General features: G+C 38.7%; 1 long non-coding RNA gene across 1 annotated transcript in view; it reads left to right on the top strand.

Moving 5' to 3' along the window:
• The window catches only part of LOC139357012 (uncharacterized), a 584,556-nt gene that overhangs the window by 64,383 nt on the left and 497,523 nt on the right, over positions 1–22,650 (top strand). The gene's annotated exons all lie outside the window — the stretch shown is intronic.

The following is a 22,650-nucleotide window of genomic DNA, read 5'->3' as shown; positions in this document are numbered from 1 at the left end:
TCTTTTTGTTATTCTTCATGTCACATTTGGTTGCTATAGGTAGAGTATGAATCACATAATGGATTTGTTCTTCTATCAAAATCATATACCTTTGGACTATGAGCCTTTGCAAGGGGGTGAAACATTTTATTGCAGTAACTATCAGCACAACAGAATTCTGAATTGCAGATCACTGTTTTGTTGGAAACATCTGACTCATTGATTGTGATTGATTTTGAATCTACTCTCAGAATCAACTGAAGTCCTAAATCCTCTACACATTCTTTCTTAACTCCTTTCCCTTCGATTAAATGCTTTAATCTTCCATTCTTACAGCATCTCTCAATTTCTACACTGTATTATAGTTACCAGTGCCTAGGTCTCACTGTTCCTGTTGGATTGTTTTCCTTTCAAAGGCAAGATAAATGTCGATTCAACTCTGACTTTCTCAAAGATCTAGCTAACTATCCCCTAAAAAGTTAGTGTTCAATGGATATTTGTTGAGTGAATATGTAAGCGTTGACCAATGTAGATAATGTAAGATAATGAATGAGAAAAAGGGATTCAGCTATGTTGGAGAATTGGCTTAATATCATACGTGGTGTATGGCGGAAGCTACTGAAACACACGATAGGTGACCCAGATGTCAGTTGTCCCTTTATCATCCTCTTGAAACTATCTATGTTCTCCCCCATTCTAGTAAGAGAGAAGCAAGCATTGGTTAGCGTAGAATCTACTGAAGATCTGCTAGGAAAAGCAGAGGAGTGAGTTGTCTCATAAAAACATTTAGAACTTAGAAAAGTTCATATAGTGGCCTTTTCTTTTCTTTTTCTTTTTTTTTTGGTCCTGGGTTCTTTTTGTCTCTTTTCATCTTTCCTTCTGTAAAGCACTCAGATTTCCCTAAATGTAATCTCCTGCTCTCAAATATTTCTCAAATTTTACAAATCCCTCATCTTTATTATGTGTAGAATTTGCCTCTCCTAACTTATTACAATGCTTGCAAAATGCCCTGTGGTTAGCACCCTCCAACCTCCTTAAAATGTATTGGGGAATTATATTCATTCAATAATTCAATGCCACCCTCATTTGTTTTTAATTTTTTCCATAAGTTATTGGGGGTACAGGTGGTATTTGGTTACATGAGTAAATTCTTTAATGGTGATTTGTGAGATCCTGATGCAACCTGATCAATATATACTGCACCATATATGTTGCCTTTTACCCCTCACCCCCCCTTCCAATCTTCACCCCCAAGTCCCCAAAGTCCACTGTATCATTCTTATGCCTTTGCGTTCTCATAGCATAGCTCCCACATGTCAGAACATATGATGTTTGGTTTTCCATTCCTGAGTTACAAAGTCACCTTTATTTAAATGATTAAATGTTGTTAATAATTAATGCATTAACAAACATTAATATTATCAGATAATATGGCTGTCCTAGATACGGCAGATGTAGAAGTTCTGTAGTATACACAGAATTATAGCCATTTCTTTGTTTGGGAAAGTTAAAAAAACTAAGCCCTAGAACAATATGAGCGATGGCACATCTCAGGCATCTTTCACTTTTATGGGCCTAACTGGAAATAATTAGGGAGTTCCTGAATCTGTATGGATCATCATTTTAGACTGCTCAAACACACCTCCATTGCTTGCTGATGGCCAATGGGAAAAGTTGCTCAAATGTTGCTCAAGGAGAATAGAGAATGTAGTGAACCCCTAAAGCTATTTTAAGTAGGATTTCGTGGGGCAAAATTGAGAAAATTTTATTGTTGTTTTCAGTACTCCTGGGATTCTTCTCTTTTCATACTTTTGTCATAAAATACCCCTACCCTTCTACTTACTGTGAAATCAATTTAATGACTCTCAAGACAATTGAATTAGTGTTAACTTGTATAATACTTTGTTAATTTGATGACTATTCAGAACTAGTGATTTGAACACTATTCAGAATTAATGATTAAACAGACATTATAATTATTATTATTTTAATAAGCAGAGCTGATCTCTCCATTTCTCAGAAGCTTTGTCTTGGTGCAGATGTGCAGAGATTCTACTTTGGTTTCCAACAGACTCTTGTCTTCCCACAAGAAACTGTAGATGAGCCTCTTTTATGGCCAAGTCTGCCTTTCTCCTTCAGCTTTTCCTGCCTTAATTCTCTTCTTATACCTAGACAATTTTAGACCATCAAGATTTGAATTTCCTTAGCCTTATCCTGGAAGAAGGAAAAAGATTCCAGTTGGCTTTGGTCAGGGAACTGACCATGTGGTTGTAATAGACATTGGTAGATGAAGTTCTTTGCACACTATCTGAATCAGCCAAAGTGATGAACCAAGAGTTTCCACTGTTGGAAAACTCTTTCTATGAGTCTAGTTACTGCAGGGATCCCCTTGGCTTTATTTTAGGAAATGATCCAATAAGTTGGTAGCCATAGAATAGTTAAAAGAGAGCAGGCTGACTAAGGGTAGATAATCAGAGGGCAGCCAAGCTTTTAGAAGTATCCTCGCAGCTGTAAGAGGTGCCTCTGCATAAGAGCCACACAGTTCTGAAAAATTACAACTGAGTGATTTGCCTAATGCATGAAGTAAAATGGAAGAGCTGCCCCCAGTCCCCCAAAAAGAAACACACAGAAGCTATAGACCAGGGGTTACTTTTTGGAATTTTCTGTTCTTTCTGTGGAGTTTCTCCATGAGTTTTTTCATTTAGTACTATTACTGTTCCACTTTATAAACTTAGCTTGGAGGCAAACAAATTTCCATTATAGGGCCTAGAGTTAAATCCATTTTATCTTTTACGAGAACTTAACTGTTAAAGACATTCCAAGAAAACTAAAATAAGTGTTACAAACCCATTTCACCACACTGCTTTATGGATAACCAGAATGAATGTCATCTTCAAATATGAAGGACAGACCCTTCTCTATTTTAAGAAAGAAGTATTTGAAAGTAATTTATACTCAAATTATTTCAACATGAATGTCAGCTGCATTTAGTCTGCATTGCTGAAAAGGTGAATAAAGACAGCTGCTAAACCACTCTGGTTGTTTTTAGAAATATTTCTGTTATTAGGTCAATGGAAGTGAATTGAGACACCTTTGTTTCCTTTATTTTGTTTTATTTATTTTGAGACAGAGTTTGGCTCTTGTTCCCCAGGCTGTAGTGCAATGACGCGATCTCAGCTCACTGCAACCTCCGCCTCCCAGGTTCAAGCAATTCTCCTGCCTCAATCTCCCAAGTAGCTGGGATTACAGGTGTCCACCACCATGCTCAGCTAATTTTTGTATTTTTAGTAGAGACGGGGTTTCACCATGTTGGCCAGGCTGGTCTCAAACTCCTGATCTCAGGTAATCCACGTGCCTTGGCCTCCTAAAGTGCTGGGATTAAAGGCATGAACCACCATGCCTGGGCTATTTATTTATTTATTTATTGAGACAGAGTCTCACTCTGTTGCCCAGGTTGGAGTGCAGTGGTGCAATCTTGGCTCACTGCAACCTGTGTCTCCCGGGTTCAAGAGATTCTCACGTCTCAGCCTCCCAAGTAGCTGGGATTACAGGTCCATGCCACTACACCTGGCTTATTTTTGTATTTTTTGTAGAGATGGGGTTTCGCCGTGTTAGCCAGGCTGGTCTCAGAGCCAGAGAGAAGAGCATTACAGAGGACATGATGGCATGATGGATTAGTAAATGCTTGGGTCCAGTCTAATAGTCTCTGAAACACCTTCAGTGTTGGCAGGGAGTGGATGGTTTGGATGTGCTTGCAGCACAGGGTGACAGTGTCACCAAAATGTTCTCGAAACTGGAGTCCTTGTCGTCAGTGTCCATACAGAGGCCAATGCCTAAACCGTGTATGACGTCTGAGCCTCCAGCTCCCTTTTCTGAGGACAGATTGCAGCAGGCACAGGAGGGGAGGTTGGTTGGAAGAGCTGAGGCAGAGCTCAAGTTTCTTGTACTGCATTTGTCCTTAAAGCCACACTCCTCACAAGACATTCCTTAACTTCTTGTCTCCATGCGGGACCTTAGGTACACAGAATCAAACTGAGTCAATCATCTTCCCTGATACCAACACAATGTCATATCTCTTCAAATAATAACTCCATGGCTACTGTGGTCTCCTTTTGTCTCTTTTTCCAGTTTCCACCTCTTTCTGTGAATTAGCACTTAATCTGAACATGTAACTATCTATCTCCCATCAAGGACTTAATATACATATATTCCAAAACATATAAAGTATTGCTTAGTGTATAATTTTAGAATTCACAAAAATACATTATTTGGTATGAACTATACATACTGCACCTTTTTCAAATCATTTACCCTTATGTTTTTGACATTTATAATGACAAATGTACCTTGATTCTTCTCACCGCAGTATAGTATTCCATGGCACAGTTATATCACAATTTTATTATTCCTCCACTAACGGACATTTAGATTGTTTCCAAATTTTTGTTACTATAAGTTTTACAGCATGAACAATACTCTAACAAGCAACTGTGTACATGTTTCCTGTTAATTTGTGCTGTGTTTTCTCTGGAGTAAATGGCAAGAATTAGGATTTCTGAGTTTTGAGGCGTATGTATTTTCAAATTTGTTTTTCAGAATGGCTGTGTCAACCTTTTTTCCTACCTGGAGTACAGGACAGTACTCAAATAAAACTGCGTGCCAACAACAGTCATCTCTGATGACTGGTTATGATATTATATTATGATGTGGTTATGATATTATCTAAGGTTGGATAGTTTGAGGTTCTTGACAAAGCCTTTCCATAGGATTAAGCTTGATCACTGGGGAAGCATTTCTAGGTGACCATGTGAAAGATAAGACAGAAATGACCATGGAATCAGCCACCACGTAGTGCTGTATTTGTCAGTGTGTTGGTGTTATTAGGAAGCTGATGGAATTTGACGCATCACATTATGCACTGACTTCACACCAACTCTTAGGCCCCAACTTATGGCCTAGCCACTCCTTTCAATCTGCTGGCAGCCAAGCAGGATACTCTGGGGTTGGCAACTTGCTAAAGTGAGCATCCACCTCTGCCAGCAGGCTTGAATTAAGCAGCTACGTAGAAAACAGCTGTGAAAGATTCATCAATCACAGGATGTCTATTATTGGAATTAAAACACCTTCTAACAGTGGCATAGATTTGCATTGATTGCTCTAGGCTGCGAGTAGCACCCTGCATTTCCTGCTTACTCTGCATGGCTTCTCTGCCTTTGGACTGAAAGCTCAGATGTACGGGCTGATTTCTTTTCTTTCTTGGAGCCTACTTCTGTAGTACAGAGACAATGGGGTGTTACATGGAATACAGATATTTCAGGTGATGTGATTGCTGTGCAGCCATTAAACTTGATATTATTGCAAACAATTCTTTGACAATTAAAAATGGGAACATATGATTTGACAATGACATTTTATGCTAATTCAGAGTGTCAGAGGCAAGCTGGGACCTGCTGTTTGGCACTGAAATATGGTATATGGAAACAAGCGAAGGCTATGTCTGAAATCAGGACTTTGGAAAATAGGGATGGTGGCTGTATTTACATAATTGTCTCTCATATCATTGCTCCGTCTCCTTGCATAGCTGAATGAGGGGTTGTAGTTTATATTGAGGACAGTTTTATTAGAAGGATTTTTCTCTTGTTTATGAGGTATGTTATGACAGTCTTTTGGGGTCTTCTCAAAGTGCCCTGAATTTCATGATGAATAATAATGATTGATAATTTGTTATTGATAATTATATCAACTGTTATTATAATTTATAATTTTTCTCTTGCTATTGTAATTGATAATTTTTCAGTTGCTATTGTAATTAATAATTTGTTGAACATGCATCTGACATAGCGTTAAATACTTTATATAAAATGTCAATGAATCCTTACAATGATTTAAATTCTGAATATGATTATGCCCGTTTTCAAAACATGATGTCTACATAAACAATTTAAATTGATTTATTTGCGCAAAGGTGGCCAGTATTAAAATGTTCCTGGAAGCGTGAATTTGTCAGGCCCATCCGAGGGGAGGTAAAAATGCCAGGAGCTAAAATTCACCTGGCATTACCAAAGACGAACTTCTGTCCAGCTTTACATAGTCTTTCCTCAGCTTCTGTGCAGCTTCCCTTTGTGTGGTCTACTTTTATGCTGTTACCTTAGGTCACTTGCATGTCACATTCAGACTTTCATTTTTCACGTGGTCAGTGCATATTTTAAACTATAATATGGCAGTGCCAAATACATGCTTACTGTTCAATTTCAAGAGAATTGGAAGTTTTGTCTATATAGCAGCGTCTATTTGTGTAACTGAAAATATTTTCTTCATTTTTAAAATGAAAATAATAATTTAAAAAAATACAAGTTCAATTACTTAATAATAATGAAAGAAAATTTCCTAGTGTGGTCATTAAGACAAGAATGGGAGTCATTAGTCTGAATTGAGGGTTCAATGGATAAATGCATGGTTTAATGAAATTACATTTACATGTATTTCTGCATTTAAAAATATAATATGTAGGTTCTTGTTTTATTCAGAAAAAGCAGAGAACGCATGTTTTTTGCATCATAGTACTTTCCTCTCCTAGGAGCAGTTTCCCACTAAGAAGATCTCTCTTGCGCCCCAAAGCTTTGTCCTTTCTGGGAAAGTTGCTTTCAGCCCACTTGTTGCTTTACTGGAGCCTCAAGGCTAAACAATAGGACAAAACATACCATGCAGGAAGAAGCTCTAAGACTGGATGCAGGAAATACCAAACCAAGGAGTAGAGCAATGGACAGAGCATAACTGCCATCACATTAATAAAGGGACTTAAATGTTGATTTGATTTGTGAAATATGGCAAATCCCCAAACATTCTTTGATATAAGTTAGGGTGTAAATGCATAACACAAAACATAGTTTCTTGATTTTTTTTTTTTTTTTTTAATAGACAGGGTCTTACTCTGTCACCCAGGCTGGAGTACAATGGCATGATCTCAGCTTACTGCAGTCTCAACATCCCAGGCTCAGGTGATCCCCCTAGTAGCTAGGACCACAGAGGCATGCCACCAAGCCCAGCTAATTTGTGTGTGTGTGTGTGTGTGTGTGTGTGTGTGTGTGTGTGTGTGTATTTTGTAAAGACAGGGTTTTGCCATGTTGCTAAGGCTGATCTCAAACTCTTGAGCTCACGTGATCCTCCTGCCTTGGCCTCCCAATGTGCTGGGATTACAGGTGTGAGCCACCATACCTGGTCGTTTTTTTGAATTATTTTTGATGCTTCTCTTTCTCTTACCTTATATCTAATTTTATACAAAAAAGTTTGAAATATAACTGCTTTTATCAAATATAATTGCTTCTTATCACCTCTACTGTTAAAGTGGTCCCAGTCACCATCACCTCTCATCTGAACGACCGAAACAGCCTATTTCATCCTTGCCTCTCACGGTCACATCAGCCAGAGTGAATCTTTCCAAAAGGAGTCAGGTTCTGTTCCTCTGCTTGAAAACTTCAAGTGGCCACTCTTCTTACTCAGTCAAAGGTGTTGAAATGGCTTGTGGGTCTATATATGCTGTAGGTCCTATATATGCTACCCCCCACTGCCCTCTGTCCTCTCTGACCTCTTTTCTCACTACCCTCCCCAGCTCCCCAACCCTGACCACTGCTAGGACACTGGTCTCTCTGTTCCCCCTTAAAAGAGTCAGTCACATACTGCCTTTACACAGGCTGTCCCTAGATGTCCACACGACTGGCTTCCTTACTGTTTTTACATTTCTGCTCAATATGAATGCTTAAATGAAGTCTACCCTGACCACTCTTTAAAAAATAACAATTTAAAAACAATTGTTTAAAATAACAATCACTAAAAAAATAACTACCCTGATTACTCTTTAAAATATAATAATTAAAAAAAAAATTTTAAAGAGTGGTCAGTGTAGTTATTTTTTAAAGTGGTCAGGATAAACTTAATTTAGGCAGTCATTCGCAGTGTCCTTAAAAATACAAACTAAATATCATTACAAACAAGATGTAAATAAAAATCTCCTTTAAAAATATGTCCCTGTCAAAAAGATAAGTAAATATCTTTTAAATAAGGTATTTCAGAAATGAATAGAAATTGAATATGCAAATAACTATGCATATTTGTTTGAGTTTGGGGCATAATAGAAATTAAAATCAGTTGGACTGTGTGTGGTATTTCCCCTAAATGTTTTTAAATAATTTTTGAATTTTTTGGTAAGTTGCCTGCTTTTTAATTTCTGGAACCAAAAGCCATACATGCTGTTTCTTAATAAAAAAAATAATTTTTTAAGAATAATATTAGATTTACAGAAAAGTTGCAAAGATAGTACACAGAGTTCTCATAAGCTCTACACCAATTTCCCCTAATTTAACATCTTAAATTAATATGGTACGTTTATCACAACCAATGAGCAAATATTGTTATGTCATTATTAACCAAAAAGTCTATACTTTATACAGATTTGTCAATTTTTACCAAGGCTCTTTTTTTCTTTTCTGGAATCTGCTACAAGACACCAAATTACATTTCATCTTCGTCTCCCTGGGCTCTTCTTGACTATGAATACGTCTCAGACTCTCCCGATTTTTGATGTCCTTGAGAATTTTGAGGCATCTACCGGTTGTTGTTTTGTAGAGTGTCTCCCCATTGGGATTTGTGTGATGATTTTTCTCAAAATCAGGCTGCGGTAATATGCTTAGAGAGTGAAAACCACAGAGGCAAAGTTCCATCTCATCACATCCTACCAAGGACACACCCTATCAACATGACTTATCATGGCTTATGTTGTCCTTGATCACCTGGCTGAGGTAGTGTGTGTCAGATTTCTCCACTGTAAAATTAGTCTTTATTTTATTGTTTTTACTTTCTAAGCTGTATTTTTTCAAAAACATGGCATTGTAATCAGCTCACACTGGTGGAGTGGGGAGTTATGCTTCTTCTCCTTGGGTACAGAGTATCTACCTAAGTTGTTTGAAATTCCTCTGCATAGGGGATTGTCTCTTTTCTCCTATTTATTTATTTAGTCATGTATTTACATCAGTATGGACTCACTCCTATATATATTATACTTTGGGTTATAATCCAATACTATGGTATTTATTTGTTGTTCAAATTGTTCCAGCTTCGGCCATTGGGAGTTCTTTCAGTTGTCTTCTGTATCCCTTTGAGATATGCAGCCATTGTGCATGAGTGCGTGTTGGCGTGTTTAACACTTTCTTACTTTCTGGCACAACAAAATGTTCCAGGTTTATCATATATATTCCTTGCCCCAGTCCTAGAGTCAGCCATTTCTCTGAGGACCTTTGGTTCTTTAATGGACGATGAGATAGATCACCATCTAGGTTGCGAATATGCTTGTTGATACTGGGGTATCATTGATTTTAGGCCCACTCATCTTCAAAGCAAAAGCATGTACCAGCCACTCTTTTTGAACATTGTCCTTACAAACCAAGTCCTCACTCTATTTTAGTCACTATAGGGGAAATGTATCCCCTGATTAAATCCTATTGACTCTGTTTAATTATTTATACATGTATGCATGCATTTAAGAAAATATAAGTGAATCAACATTAGTTCACAAGTGAAAAAAAATAGCATCCATGGTGATTTCACTTCCCTGAGGGTGAAGCTTGCTGGAGAGGTCAGCAGCGTCAATCTCAAGTGGAAAGCACAGGCCTGTCATTTGCAGTGCCCTTAGAAATAAAAACTTAATATCATTACAAACAAGATATAAACCAAAATCTCCTTTAAAAATCTGTCCCTGCCAAAAGGATAAGTAAATATCTTTTAAATAAGGTACTTAAGAAATAAATACAAATTGAATATGCCAATAACTATGTATATTTGTTTGAGGTTGGGGCATAATAGAAACTCAAATCTGTTGGGTTATAGTATTTCCCTTAAATTTTTTTTTAATAATTTTTGGATTTTTTTGATAAGTCACAGTTTTTAATTTCTGAAACCATAAGTAACACATGCTATTTCTTAATAGCTTTTTTTTTGCATTGCAACCTTAAAGAAATATCTGTTTCAATACCTATAGATTAATGACATTTTAAATGACTACATGTATCCCTGTGTATCATATAGTATCATAACTAATTGATCAAATCACTATTAATGGACATTTATGCTGTTTTTCACAATGTACTCAACAATACCTCACTGGAGAACCTTGTCTATTATTTGCCTAAGTATTTTTTAAAGGGCGGATTCCTACAAATGAAATTTCTGTGACAGTGTAGATAGGTATAAGTTTTTATTCAGTTTCCTAAAGTGCTCTCCAGAAACAAACCAAATTGAGATGTGTATTAACCATTCATGAACGTGACCAATCCTTCACATGTGTGCTAATTCTGTTTTCTAATGCATACTAATTCTTTACATTTTTGCAAATCTGAATTTTAGCTTTTTTTATTATTAGTGAGTATATTTTCAGAATATGTTGGCTATTTGCACTTCCTTGGTGAATTGCCTCTACAACTTCCTATGCTATTTTTATATTGTGATTGCTAGCTAGATTTCTTTTCTTACTGACATGTAAGAATTAATTGTATATTAAAGATAGCGGTACTCTGTCTTAAGCTACCAGCGCTTTTCTAGGGTTTCATTTGATTTTTGACTTTCTGTATCTTTTTCTTTCCTTTCCTACAAAGCTTTTCATTTTACTCTACTCAATCTTTCCTTTATGACTTGTAATATTGGAATCATGGTAAAAAAAAGAAAAAAAGAAAAATTCTTAGTTCATTACTAAGATTAAGAATGTTGATTAAAAACATGTGTTTATGCTTTGGAGCATATTTTTAATTGTTACAAATTTTAAAATGTAAACTGTTTTCAGGAAACCTCTTAATCTACTTATGTATTGCTTAAAGAGGATTAAAAAGTGCTTTGTATTTTTTATCCTCTTAAAATTATTTATTTCATATCAATGTAGATGTTTAAAAACAATTACACACTGACCATATGAACATAAGTATTTTGTTCTTAATATTTTTTTCCACCAGAAGAAACTGAAGTATCCGTTTTTGTCATTGGAAAAAAATGGGCAGTTTTTAAAAGAGGCAAAATTAATATTTCATTAAATGGGAAAATTTCTGTATTCAATTCACTTTGTTGAGATGAATAGAATTATACATTATTGCTAGCAAAGAAAAGATCAAGATGATGTTATGTAAATTTACATTAGTACTTAACAGTTGCTGTAGAATGAATCCAATAGACTTATTTGTATTTATTAGTGACTTTACATTAGATTCTTCAGTTTTTGTTGAAAGGCATAGTCCAAGTGTTACAGATTAATGGGTACCCTGAACCTAGAATTCCATGTTTCCTCTTCCTTATCTCTTATAAGGAAGGACAGAGGAGACCACGCATCTACAAAAATTGTCTATTTTTAAATCCCTATCCCAAAAAACATGTTTTCTAGTGAAAGGACAGGAATGGTGCATAGAACTTTTAGGGAGGTGGGCCAAAGAAGGCTGAGAATTAGTGAACAGTCATGATGTAGGGCTGAGCACTCTACCTGTGTGAGCTCTCCTTGCTCCCTGAGCTCTGCTGGGTCCCTGAGTCTGGTCACTTTCATTGGGTGGCACTCAGCTACTGCCACAGGGCACGCTAGCAGAGCACCAGCTAGCGGCAACTGGTGACCTGGCTTCTTGGAGCCTTCACTGGAAAACAAACTGAGCACACAATGGGCAATCTTTTAAATTCCATTCCAAGTAATTATATTTACAGAGTGGAGATAGAGTGCTCAACGGGATGGGGCTGAAGAGCCCTGAATTACCCACATTGATCCACGCAAGTGATGGATATGTTCCCCACTGGAGAGGAAAGCCTCACAGAGTGAAGAGCTTTATCTTCTATTTAAAAACTCGATGGGCAAATCCATCAGGCTATTTGACAGGTAAATTAAGCAGGGTGCAGCTTCCAGGGAGCCCAACTCATATTCTGACCAGGCAGCAACAAATCACAACCTGTTCCATCCACTGGGCTTCCCCTTCAGGAGCTTAACAGGCTCAAAAACCAGCCTCAGAATTGATGCCTCTCAGTCTGCCTTGCCATCCCAGCCAACTCGTTGAGAGTCACCAACAGGTGCTGTCACTTCTCCTGGATATGGAGGCTATTCCCGGAACAGGCAGGCTTTTCTTCTTGCACAACTCACCCCAAGGGTAATTCATTCATTCCCAGGGCTTGGGGGAAGCTGTGGCACTTATGAGGCACAGCTTGGTCACTGGTGGACCATTACAGTGAAGTAAGTGAATTCCTTTCAGGAACAGAGAGAACCAATACTTTCCATTTAGTTTCACTATAATTGGAGAGAAAAACATAACACCAGCCAAGGGATGGGGGGCAGAAAAGAGCTACAGAGGTCACCTTCCTGAAGAGAGATACTCTGTTGGCTGCACAAGAGGAATTAAATAAACAAATTCTATGTCACTTGTTTGTTAAACATATAGTGGATTACATTGCCTGAGGTGCAATTGTGAATAATATACTTGTGGCCTTGTCCACAAGGAATAAAATACTCATGCCCCATGTGTATGTTTTTAATGTACCAATACATAATTAGATTGCTAATTAAAGACTATGTCCTGGTCACTGCAGATAAATAAACATAAATGATGGATATATTTTTCCCAGGCCTTCATCCCTTCATGGCTATAGCTTCTTTAGTGTTTTTCTCGAGCTCAGCCCTGCAGACAACACTGCCAATTAATTTCAGCCTTTTTCAGCACTATCAGTGATGTATTATTGGACTGATTTCACAGTTGATGGGATCAATGCTCAGTATCTTTCATCCATTCCTTCTTTCCCTCAACTGATATTGAGTGTCTACTATGTGCCAGGCACTGTTCTGAGGTCTTGCCCTAGAGGTCTGGGGGCCTTTAAAGTCCCTCACCCCCAGGCAATGCCTCTCTTCACAGAAGCTCTTTCCTCCTTGTAGGTCTGCCCCACTCCATGCTGGACATGTAGGCCGAGGCTGGATGGAGGTTCACAGAGCAGGACTCATCACCACACTGAACCATGTTTCTATAGTGGCAAATGCTATCGTGGCTTTGGGTTCCCATTTGAGGAGCAGGACTTGGATGTGATTCCTTTGGGCCCTCCCTTTGCTGTGAGGAGCCTGACACGTTGTCTTGATAACCTGCTGGATGTTCCACTGGTGCTTAAACTGAGGTGCTGTCTGGCTCTTGCCAGTCCTTGCAGGGGTTTAATAGCTGTCCTCTAACCCTTCAGCTCCATATCAGGATCCATCTACCCTTCCCCACCTTCCTGGATGGCCTGCTCACAGAAGGGTCCTGTGTGTGGTCCCCCCAGACTCCCACTCACAAACAAATGTACAGAAACGTAGGGCTCATTCCTGACTCCTGCCTCTCCTGTACCCCATATGCAGTCCACAAAAACTACTGCTTATTTCATCCTCAAAATGGGCCTGTATCTAGCCATTCTCTTCATCTCCTGGTCCAAGGTACTGTCATCGCTCCTTGAGCTACTAACATGGCCCCAGACCAATCTCTCTGTAGTCACTCAGGCACCCTCCAGTTTGCTCCTCACCTGCAGCTAGAGTGGCTTTGTTAAAACACAGATCTGAGGACTCTCGTCCTCCTCCTCACCACTCCACCATGCTTCAACTCTTTAGTACCTTTCTCTTCTCCTTAAGATGAAAACGAAACTCCTTAACTTTGTTTCCTTCGGTCAGTCTACCTTTTTGTTGTTGCTGGTGTTGTTTTATTTTTTAAATAAACAATAATGGAATACTTGTAGATTTATAGAAAAATTTCAATTATAGTACAGATGACTCCTGGATACCCCTTGCCCAGTTAACATCTTAAGTTACTCAGGATTGCATTTGCAAAACAAACAAATTAGCATTGATGCATTACTAATAACTGAACTCCAGACATTATTAGGATTTCACCACATTGCCGTTAGCCTAATTTGGTTTTTGATTCAGGGGACTATAGTATTTAATGTTTGATCTGTTTTTTTTTTTTTCCCCAATAAAAAGGCCCTCAATAATTACCAGGGACAGCAGGTGTGGATGGGAACTGCCCCAGGTCACTTTATCTAGAGTGCAGGAGGACGACGCTCCTCTACCTTCACCTCCCCCCACATTCTCAGTGCTCCAGACATGCCAACCTTCTTTGGCTCTTGCTACTCATTTTCCCTTCACATGAGATCTTCCCATTCATCTTCTCCTGGCCAATGGCTATGGACACATTCTCACACAAATCTTCCCTGACCTCCAGAACTACGTCAAATGACTGTTCTCACTTTTTTTTTTTTTAAATGTAGTATTGCACTCTTCCTTTCCTCTCCTTCCTTCCCTTCTCCCTCCCCTACCTCCCCTTCCCCTTCTACTTCCGCTTCCACTTCTGCTTCCCCTTCCCGTTCCCTTCCCTTCCCTTCCCTTCCTGTCCCTTCCCTTCCCTTCCCTTCCCTTCCCTTCCCTTCCCTTCCCTTCCCTTCCCTTCCCTTCCCTTCCCTTCCCTTCCCTTCCCTTCCCTTCCCTTCCCTTCCCTTTTTCCTTTCCTTTCCTTTCCTTTTTCTGTTCTGTTCCATTCCATTGCAGTTGTACTTAGTTCTGTGAGGTTATTTGATTGAATTCTACCTTATGAGCCCGTAAGCTCCATGAGGGAAGGGGCAATGTTTCATTTTTCCCTCCCTTGTCTCCTCTGTGCCAAGAACACAGAGTGAGTACTGATATGAATAATTCTTTGTTGAATACCTGAGAAAATGTGCCTCTTTGATACTACAGTGCCATTCCGTACATGCCACGGTGTTCTCTGAATAGCAGGCTCCACCTGCCTAGCTCCATCCTCTCCCACCAGCCTTCCCTATGCGTTTATATTACTCTAGTGGAAATGTCTAGTTTTCAGGCTTTGTCCATGATAGGCATTGGATATATAAATGTTCAATGAATAAATGTCTCTATTTATACAGTCGTCTTTACACCATGAATTAGTCAGGACTCTTCCAATTGTAAGTGACAAGTCCCTATTCAAACTACTTTACTAAAAACGATGTGGAAGGTAGAAGTAAGCAGTGAGTCACATAAAAGGGAAATAGAGGGGATGGCTAATTTCCACTGTGGCCTTGATCTGGGTACTTAGAGGCCACCAGGAGGTCATCTTACTCCCTCTCTCCCTACTCTGCTTGCTTTTGTGTTGATTCCGTGCTCAGGCGGATTGCTCTTGTGTGGTGAAAATGACCAGTGGCCATGTCAAGCTCATAAGGTCTTTAGAAGTCAAAGCTCAGAAGATAGTAATGTGTTATGCTATCAATATCAATATCCATCCCCAACAAAAGATTCTGAATTGGCCTTGCTTGGCCAACAGGCCCATCTGTGACTCAATCTCTGTGACTGGGGAAGTGATTTATACTAATTGGCCAATGGGAATAACATACTCAGCCCCTGGAGCGGGAGGCCAGGACCCACGATTCATGGTCCTGCTGGATGGAAATGGGACTGGCCAAAAAGTAGAGCTGCTCACTATAATCCCTGGCTTCCAGAAGTCTCACAGTAAGAAATAGATTTCTAGCCTCTCTCTGTTACTTGTTTTCACTCTTTAAAATAGTTAGGTTGCACGTAGCAATACACCTTTTTCTTTCTGATAAACACCTGTATTGAAGCAGATATTTGATGCAGTATGAATTAATGATTTGTATGCAGAATACCGTCAAGGTTGATTTTCTCTTTTCTTTAAGTGAAAACCAACTTTTAACTTAAAAATTTCTGGTCTTTGGGCTCAGTGTTCCATATTTTACTTGGTATATTTTCTGGAAGTAGAAAAGAAAGTTAAACTACCTCTCTAGCATCCCTTTGGAGTAAATTTAGTTTCAAAACATTATTTAAGAAGAAGTTTAAAAAAAATAATATAACAAGCTGAGAAATTCTTCTGTTTTCCAGATTAATCATAGAATGACATGCTGTGATTATTTTAATATTCTGGTTAACTTAGAGTTACCCAAAATACCCTTCACTGATATTTTACAAAAATAAGGCCTGAAATTATTTAATCTTTACTATGTAATTTCGGAGAGGCTTCAGACACATTTAGGTTATTTAATTTGAGCACCACAGTCAGGCAACTGTGAAAAAAGTGTGTATTTGTTTGTTCGTTTGTTTAGGTCAGGGGCCAGCAAATGTTTTCTACAAAGGACCAGGTAATAAATATTTTAGACTTTGTAGGTCACGTGTTCTCTACCTTTACTCAAAAGGGTGGCAGGCCAGGCACAGTTGCTCATACCTGTAATCCCAGCACTTCGGGAAGCCAAGGTGGGAGGATCATTTGAGGGCAGGAGTCCGAGACCAGCCTGACCAACATGGTGAAACCCCATCTCTACTAAAAATACAAAAAAATTAGCCAGGCGTGGTGGCACATGCCGGTCATCCCAGCTACTTGGGAGGCTGAGGCAGGAGAATTGCTTCAACCTGGGAGACAGAGGTTGCAGTGAGCCGAGATTGCGCCACTGCACTCCAGCCTGGGAGACAGAGTGAGCCTCCATCTCAGGAAAAAAAAAAAAAAAAAAAGGTGGCAGAGCAACCACAGACAATAAACAAATGAACTGTGTGCAGCTGTGTCCTAATAAAATTTTGTTTATAAATACAGGCAACAGGTACTTTTGGCCTGGGCCATAATTTGCAGACCTCTTATTTAGATTCTGCATACACAGAATTTATGGTTGTTATCTTGTGGTCATAATCAAATGTTGTTTAGGTGTTTGCAGTATACTCTCATAGCATGGTTTAAGGAAGAGAGTCTTGAAGAAGAAATCATACACTTAAGGGGTCCTGGATCTATATGTTGACTATAGTCCAATTGCTTCATCCCTCTAAGCCTTTATTTTCCAAACCATAAATAGGGCCATTGAAAACTGTTCTACCAATCTTAGAGTTATTTGGTGAATCAAATAAAGAAATGTGTGAGAAAAGGAATTGAATACATAGTTATTTTCCACCATAAGGTACAATTGATTTAATTTTATGGCACAGCAATTGTCAAAATATTTGAGGAAAAGAGAAAAACCATCTGAAAAAAATAATATGAGTTAAGAACCCTATAAGAAACAGATGAACAACACACATATTAAGATCATTTTTTTTTTTTTGAGACGGAGTCTTGCTCTGTCACCAGGCTGGAGTACGGTGGTGCAATCTTGGCTCACTGCAACCTCAGCCTCCCGGGTTCAGGTGATTCTCCTGCCTCAGCCTCCCAAGTAGCTGGGACTACAGGTGCCCACCACCATGCCAGGCTAATTTTGTATTTTTAGTGGAGATGAGGTTTCACCATGTTGCCAAGATGTTCTCGATCTCCTGACTTTGCAATCTGCCCACCTCTTCCTCCCAAAGTACTGGGATTACAGGCGAGAGCCACTGCGCCCAGCCTTAAGGTCATTTTTGTAGGGTTTTACACAAGGACTATTTAGAAAGATGTGGACAAAATATGAGGAAGTTACAAGGGTAGTGCAGTAATGTGGGAGAAGCAACCTCAGAACTTACTGACCTGAGAACCAGAAGGAGGAAGGAATGTAGGAAGCTGCCAAAAGAACAGCTGTGCCCTTCAGTCCAGGGACACAACTAAAGTGACCCTGGGACACAAATATCCTGCCCACATCCTCCTTCTTCCCTCTTCTCTCCTGGTTGATGCCTCCAACTGGTTGAACCCAACCAGAACCCGTTCCAAGCCGGTGAATGTCCCTGGGCAGAGAACAAGGTGAACAGTAGTTGAGAGGGGACGTGAAGGTGCAGACAGAAGCAATTCAAAGTGACATGACACCTATATCTTCTCAGCTAGCCTACACATAGCTTATCGGTGATATTTTGCATGTTGCATTTTTCTCCTTTTTCTTTGTTGGCATGTTTATTTGTTGTATAGCATCATTGTAACTAAAGCCCATTGGTAAACTAACAGATTAAAGCAAAGTCCAGAATACTTTGGAACTAAATAAAAATAGCCTATAGAGAAATTAAAACTTGGCTGAAAATAAAAATGGGATAAAATGCTGCCTGCTACTCGTTCTTTACCTTCTCATTGAATTGGTATTTTCTGTTACTGTATACTAATATATTTATGCCAAAGTGAAAGGGGAACTCTGATAAAAGTCGTGCTAGGCTATTATAAATGCTTAGCCCAGTGTGTAAAAAAAATTCCAACAAAACAAAACAAAAACTCTCACCAAAACAGAGCAAAAGCTCTCTTAGTTACTAGCAAAAAAATCTATCTGTTGAAAATTTGACCAGTGTGCATGTTTAGACTTATTTTATCATGTCTGTTAAACTAACCCAAACTCAAATAACTAGCATTTTCAAGTTGCTTTAAAGAACATACTCAAATTTTCAGAGAAAGAAGCTAATTTTTGAAAAGCCTACATTAAAAATGGGTTTTGGAAAGCCTGACAACTTCCGTGATATGGTTTAGGATGAGCTCTTGCTCGTCTCTGCCTGTTACACCTTTAAGTCTATGCCAGAGTCCAGCATTGGGTGGGAGGAAGGATCTGTCACTTTGGAGGACCCTGCAAACCCAGAGATATTATCAAGCCTTGATTGAAGATGAGAATCATGACCCTGGGCATTGTGAAGACCTAATTAACTAGAACACAGTTCATCTTGATTGAGTGTATGTAACCAAAGCAGGAAAGTGGGCTATTATATTCCAACAATAAAGGAGAAAACAAGAGTACTTCCTGGTCAACTCTCAATTTGCAGAATATTTGAATAACTCAGATCCTACCGTTCCTGAGCATTTTGATTAAAGACAGCTCCTTCCACATGTTTTCTCATTGTTTTCAGCATTTCAGAGGCAGCTCTGATATTTCCAATTCCTGATCATTCTAATGAAAGTAAGGTTGTTATAGGCATATAGGTATAGGTACATTGTATAGGTATACCCTATGCATCTTATTTTAATTTGCAATTATTCTTAGTTATTTGTTTACTTGATTTTGTGATTTGTTTGCCCCATTTGATCATAAATTTGTGACTTGTTCTCCATTGTATTTCTTATGCTTAGCACAGTGCGTGACACAGAGTGGATGCTCAATAGATATCCTTTGAATGAATGAAAGAATGAATATATAACCCATAGGTAAAGGGACAATAAACCTGGCAGGCTGGTGATATACACGAAGGTAGAGTAATTGTTAGGCTTGCCTGAATGTCTGTCTTAACATAGTCTTGAAAGAAACTAGGCTTTCTTTATTACTGACGTGCTTTCTTCATTATCATAGACAATGGAGGGGGCTGTGAAACGTGGCTTGTGAAAAGAATACATATGTCAAGTTCTAAAATATGCAGTGCTACAAATCATGAGGATTGACGTGTAGACAGAATCTATGTAAATGAATCACTGATCAAAGATAGACTTGTTAGGAAAGCAGACTTTCCATGACACTAGTCTATACATTTCTGAGGTTTTCACTGAATTATTCATTTATAGAAAGTGTTCATGGGTCTTGGCATTTACTTTTAAGAAAAGTATATAAGAAAGAGATAGTCTTTGGTGATATCTTTTCAAACACACTCTTTTCTTAAGGGTGGGATTTACGACATTTTGGGATAAGACAATTTGACATACATTATTTAAGCAAATGGGTTATTGAATCAAATGGCTGGGTTTCAACTTCAGGTGCTTACTTATTATATAACCTCACAAAGCCTCAGATTTCTCAATAGTAAAATTGGGAGGATGATATAACAATATAATTTATCTGATGTGCGTGTGTGCCTGTGTGTGTGTGTGTGTGTGTGTGTGTGTGTGTGCGCATCACAGAGAGAGAGAGAGCACTGAGATGATCTATGTAAAAGTACTTAGCACATTATTTGGCACATTATTTGTTCTCAATTAATGCACTTTTATTTAGATTTAATTACGTGAAGTTCTTTCCTAAGTTTGCTAAAACAAATCTCTTTGTACAAACATATTTCCCTTAGGTTTATATCTTATTTATTTTTGCTCCTTCCCTAATTTACCCCAAAGTGCAACCACTACCTTCACTCTTTTGGAGACAGAAAGCCGTGGTCTCAGAAAATTGAAGACAAAGCACCTCATGTGTGTGCTGGTGGTGAGTGTAGGTAAGTGATTGATTTAAGGAATGACCCCCATCTGAAAAAATCATTGTAGTCTTTTAGATTTGTCGTCATCTTAGGAAACACAGAATCTAGCACCAGCAGCGATTGTATGTGTAATAGATTGATAGCAGTATTGGCTACAGTACTTCAGCCAGCCCTGAAACCCTTCTTTTAGCCATGCGACTTTGCAGAGCCTCTTATGCAATCGGCAGACTCTGTTATGTTAGGTCAAGCATCTTGTTTTGAACAAAAGAATGTTACCAGACGTGACTCTTTAGAAACCTGAGAAAGCTCTTACACATTTCTGCTTCCCTTCTTGCTCCTCTGCCCTCCCATGAGAACATGCACAGAGTTGAGATTTGGGAAGCAGAGATGAGTCTTCCTGGTTGCCCCAGCCTAAGCCAGCCTAGATCAGCCAATTTATGGTCAGTGGCTCCCCAGACTTGGTGAACCCAGCTGAGTCCAGGAGGATGTGCAGCTTCATCCAGTCCAAATTGCCCACCTGAAGACTCCTGTGCCCAATAAACACTTGCTGTTTTAAGCCACTGAGTGTTGGGATAGTTGGTTACTTGGCATTATTGTGACAATGCATAACTGATATTGGACATGAGCTGAATAGTTTCATGCATGGAATTCTCTGTGGAATCTCTCTAATGTGTAACTAATCATACCATGTTCATACTTAAATGGTCCTACTTTAGTTAGGCTCTATTTCATCAACCTCATCTTTTCTCCCCCTAGAGCCCCAAAACTATACTTTTCTTAAAATTGTACTTGTATTTCTGAGGACTGCATATCATCTCAGTCTTGGGCCTTGGTTGAGCCAGTTGGTCAGACTTCTTCCACTCCCAGCAAAGTAGGTTTCTATTAGTCCTTTGTTTCTTATTTTAGGAATCATCTCCTTTGGAAAATCTACTTAATGTTGCTAAGAAAAGGTTGGGTGACTCTCCTTTGGGTGCCCCTCCTTTGGGTGCCCATAACATTCTGGTACTTAAGAAGTTGGCATTATGTCACTTTCCAAGTACTTATTATATGTTGGCATTATCACCTCTTTTGGGGCTTTTCTCACTGGACTCCATGTTCTTGGAGGGTCAAGAACATGTGTTTTGGGTTTTGCGAAGCAACACATCTCTAGCATAAAACTTCGTGTCTGGCACACAGTGTGTGCTCAACTAATAGATGCAAAAGAAATGAATGTAGATGTTGAATTCATGGGCAAATGGGGAAAGGATGAATCGTGAGGGTCCCCTGTCCCAGGATGAAGATAAGTGAAATAAATGGAAAGGAGAATATGAGGTCCATCCGTAACTTGGGAATGTTGAAACTACTTAGAATGGTTTCTACACTGTAGACCTTTTGTATAAACTTCAAGGAAAAATCAACACCAACCCAACTGCTGAAATAAAATTAGAATTGTTGGTTTATAAGTAAGTCACTCTTTCTAAAGAGGGTGATCCAAATAGCATCTGCCAAATAGGCATGTGGACTGGACTTCAATTTCTTCCCTAAGTAAGTTAAATAAAAATTGTAAAAAGACCCTGTTTAGAATTTCTTTTACAAAGAGCCACTTACAATTTTGGGGTATTATTTTAGGCATTGAATATGCACATTTAAAAACAAACAAAATGAAGGGCACAATCTTTTGGCAGTAAAGATAGGTTCCTATGTTACCAGGAGAATTCATGAGCCAGGGATGTAGAAATTTATAATCTCATGGATACAGGATTCTAGACAAGGAGTAAACCTTTTGGATTAGCTAACCCAGTGTGTGCTGCGAATGAGTGGAACACAGGTTTGACATCTTAGGTCCACTCTTACTTCCACTCCGGCCCCTTCAGGGTTTTCCTTTGGCTTCCCACTCTTCTGTTTTCTAGAGTATTTAGACCATCAAAATTTAATTTTAACCCACGGCTTTAGTTTACCTTTCCTCACTTTATAAGTAAAGACAAAAATTCCCCAAAGTCATGATTGCCTGAGTTAACCCAAATGGTAATGCAGAAGGTAAAATCTACTTCTGGAAACTTGTACACTTGGTGATTTTTTCACTGTGATGCCCTGTATTTGACCCTTTTCCTCACACATTCCATTGGGTTATACAGAATCTGCATGGCTGGAATGGATACAAATTGAAGGGGAAGTTAAATCCATCTAAACTTGAAAGTGTAGAGATTTAACATCCTTATGTCCTTTGGAACAATATGGTGCATTCATGGTTCATATAGTCAGCAAACTAAAGGTCGAGCTTCAGTTGGTATTCAGCATAGTATGTCATAACATTGACAGGCTATATTTATACAGTGGTGCTGAAAGATTAAAATAAATATATATCAATGTTGATCCTAACAAATGTATGCATTGCAGCTGATAGAGTTAATATCAGTTTTTGAGTTTGTAATTGTTTACCCATATGTTGCCAATGGCAGTTTTTCCAAAATATAATAATTTGGCACTTCATTCTGTAGTTTTTTTAGAGAACTAAAAAATAACATATTTAATATTGGTAGGCCTTGATTTCTAGACTACATTTGTGAGGGGAAAATAGAGACCTGGCTTTCGATCAGTTCTCCAACCAGTTTTATGAGAATTCCATCTCTACCAGTCTGTCTGGC

This window comes from Macaca nemestrina, chromosome 11 (genome assembly GCF_043159975.1).
Source record: "Macaca nemestrina isolate mMacNem1 chromosome 11, mMacNem.hap1, whole genome shotgun sequence".
NCBI lineage: Eukaryota > Metazoa > Chordata > Mammalia > Primates > Cercopithecidae > Macaca > Macaca nemestrina.
The sequence above is the reverse complement of the archived record's forward strand: the minus strand, read 5'-3'. Positions and strand labels throughout refer to the sequence as shown.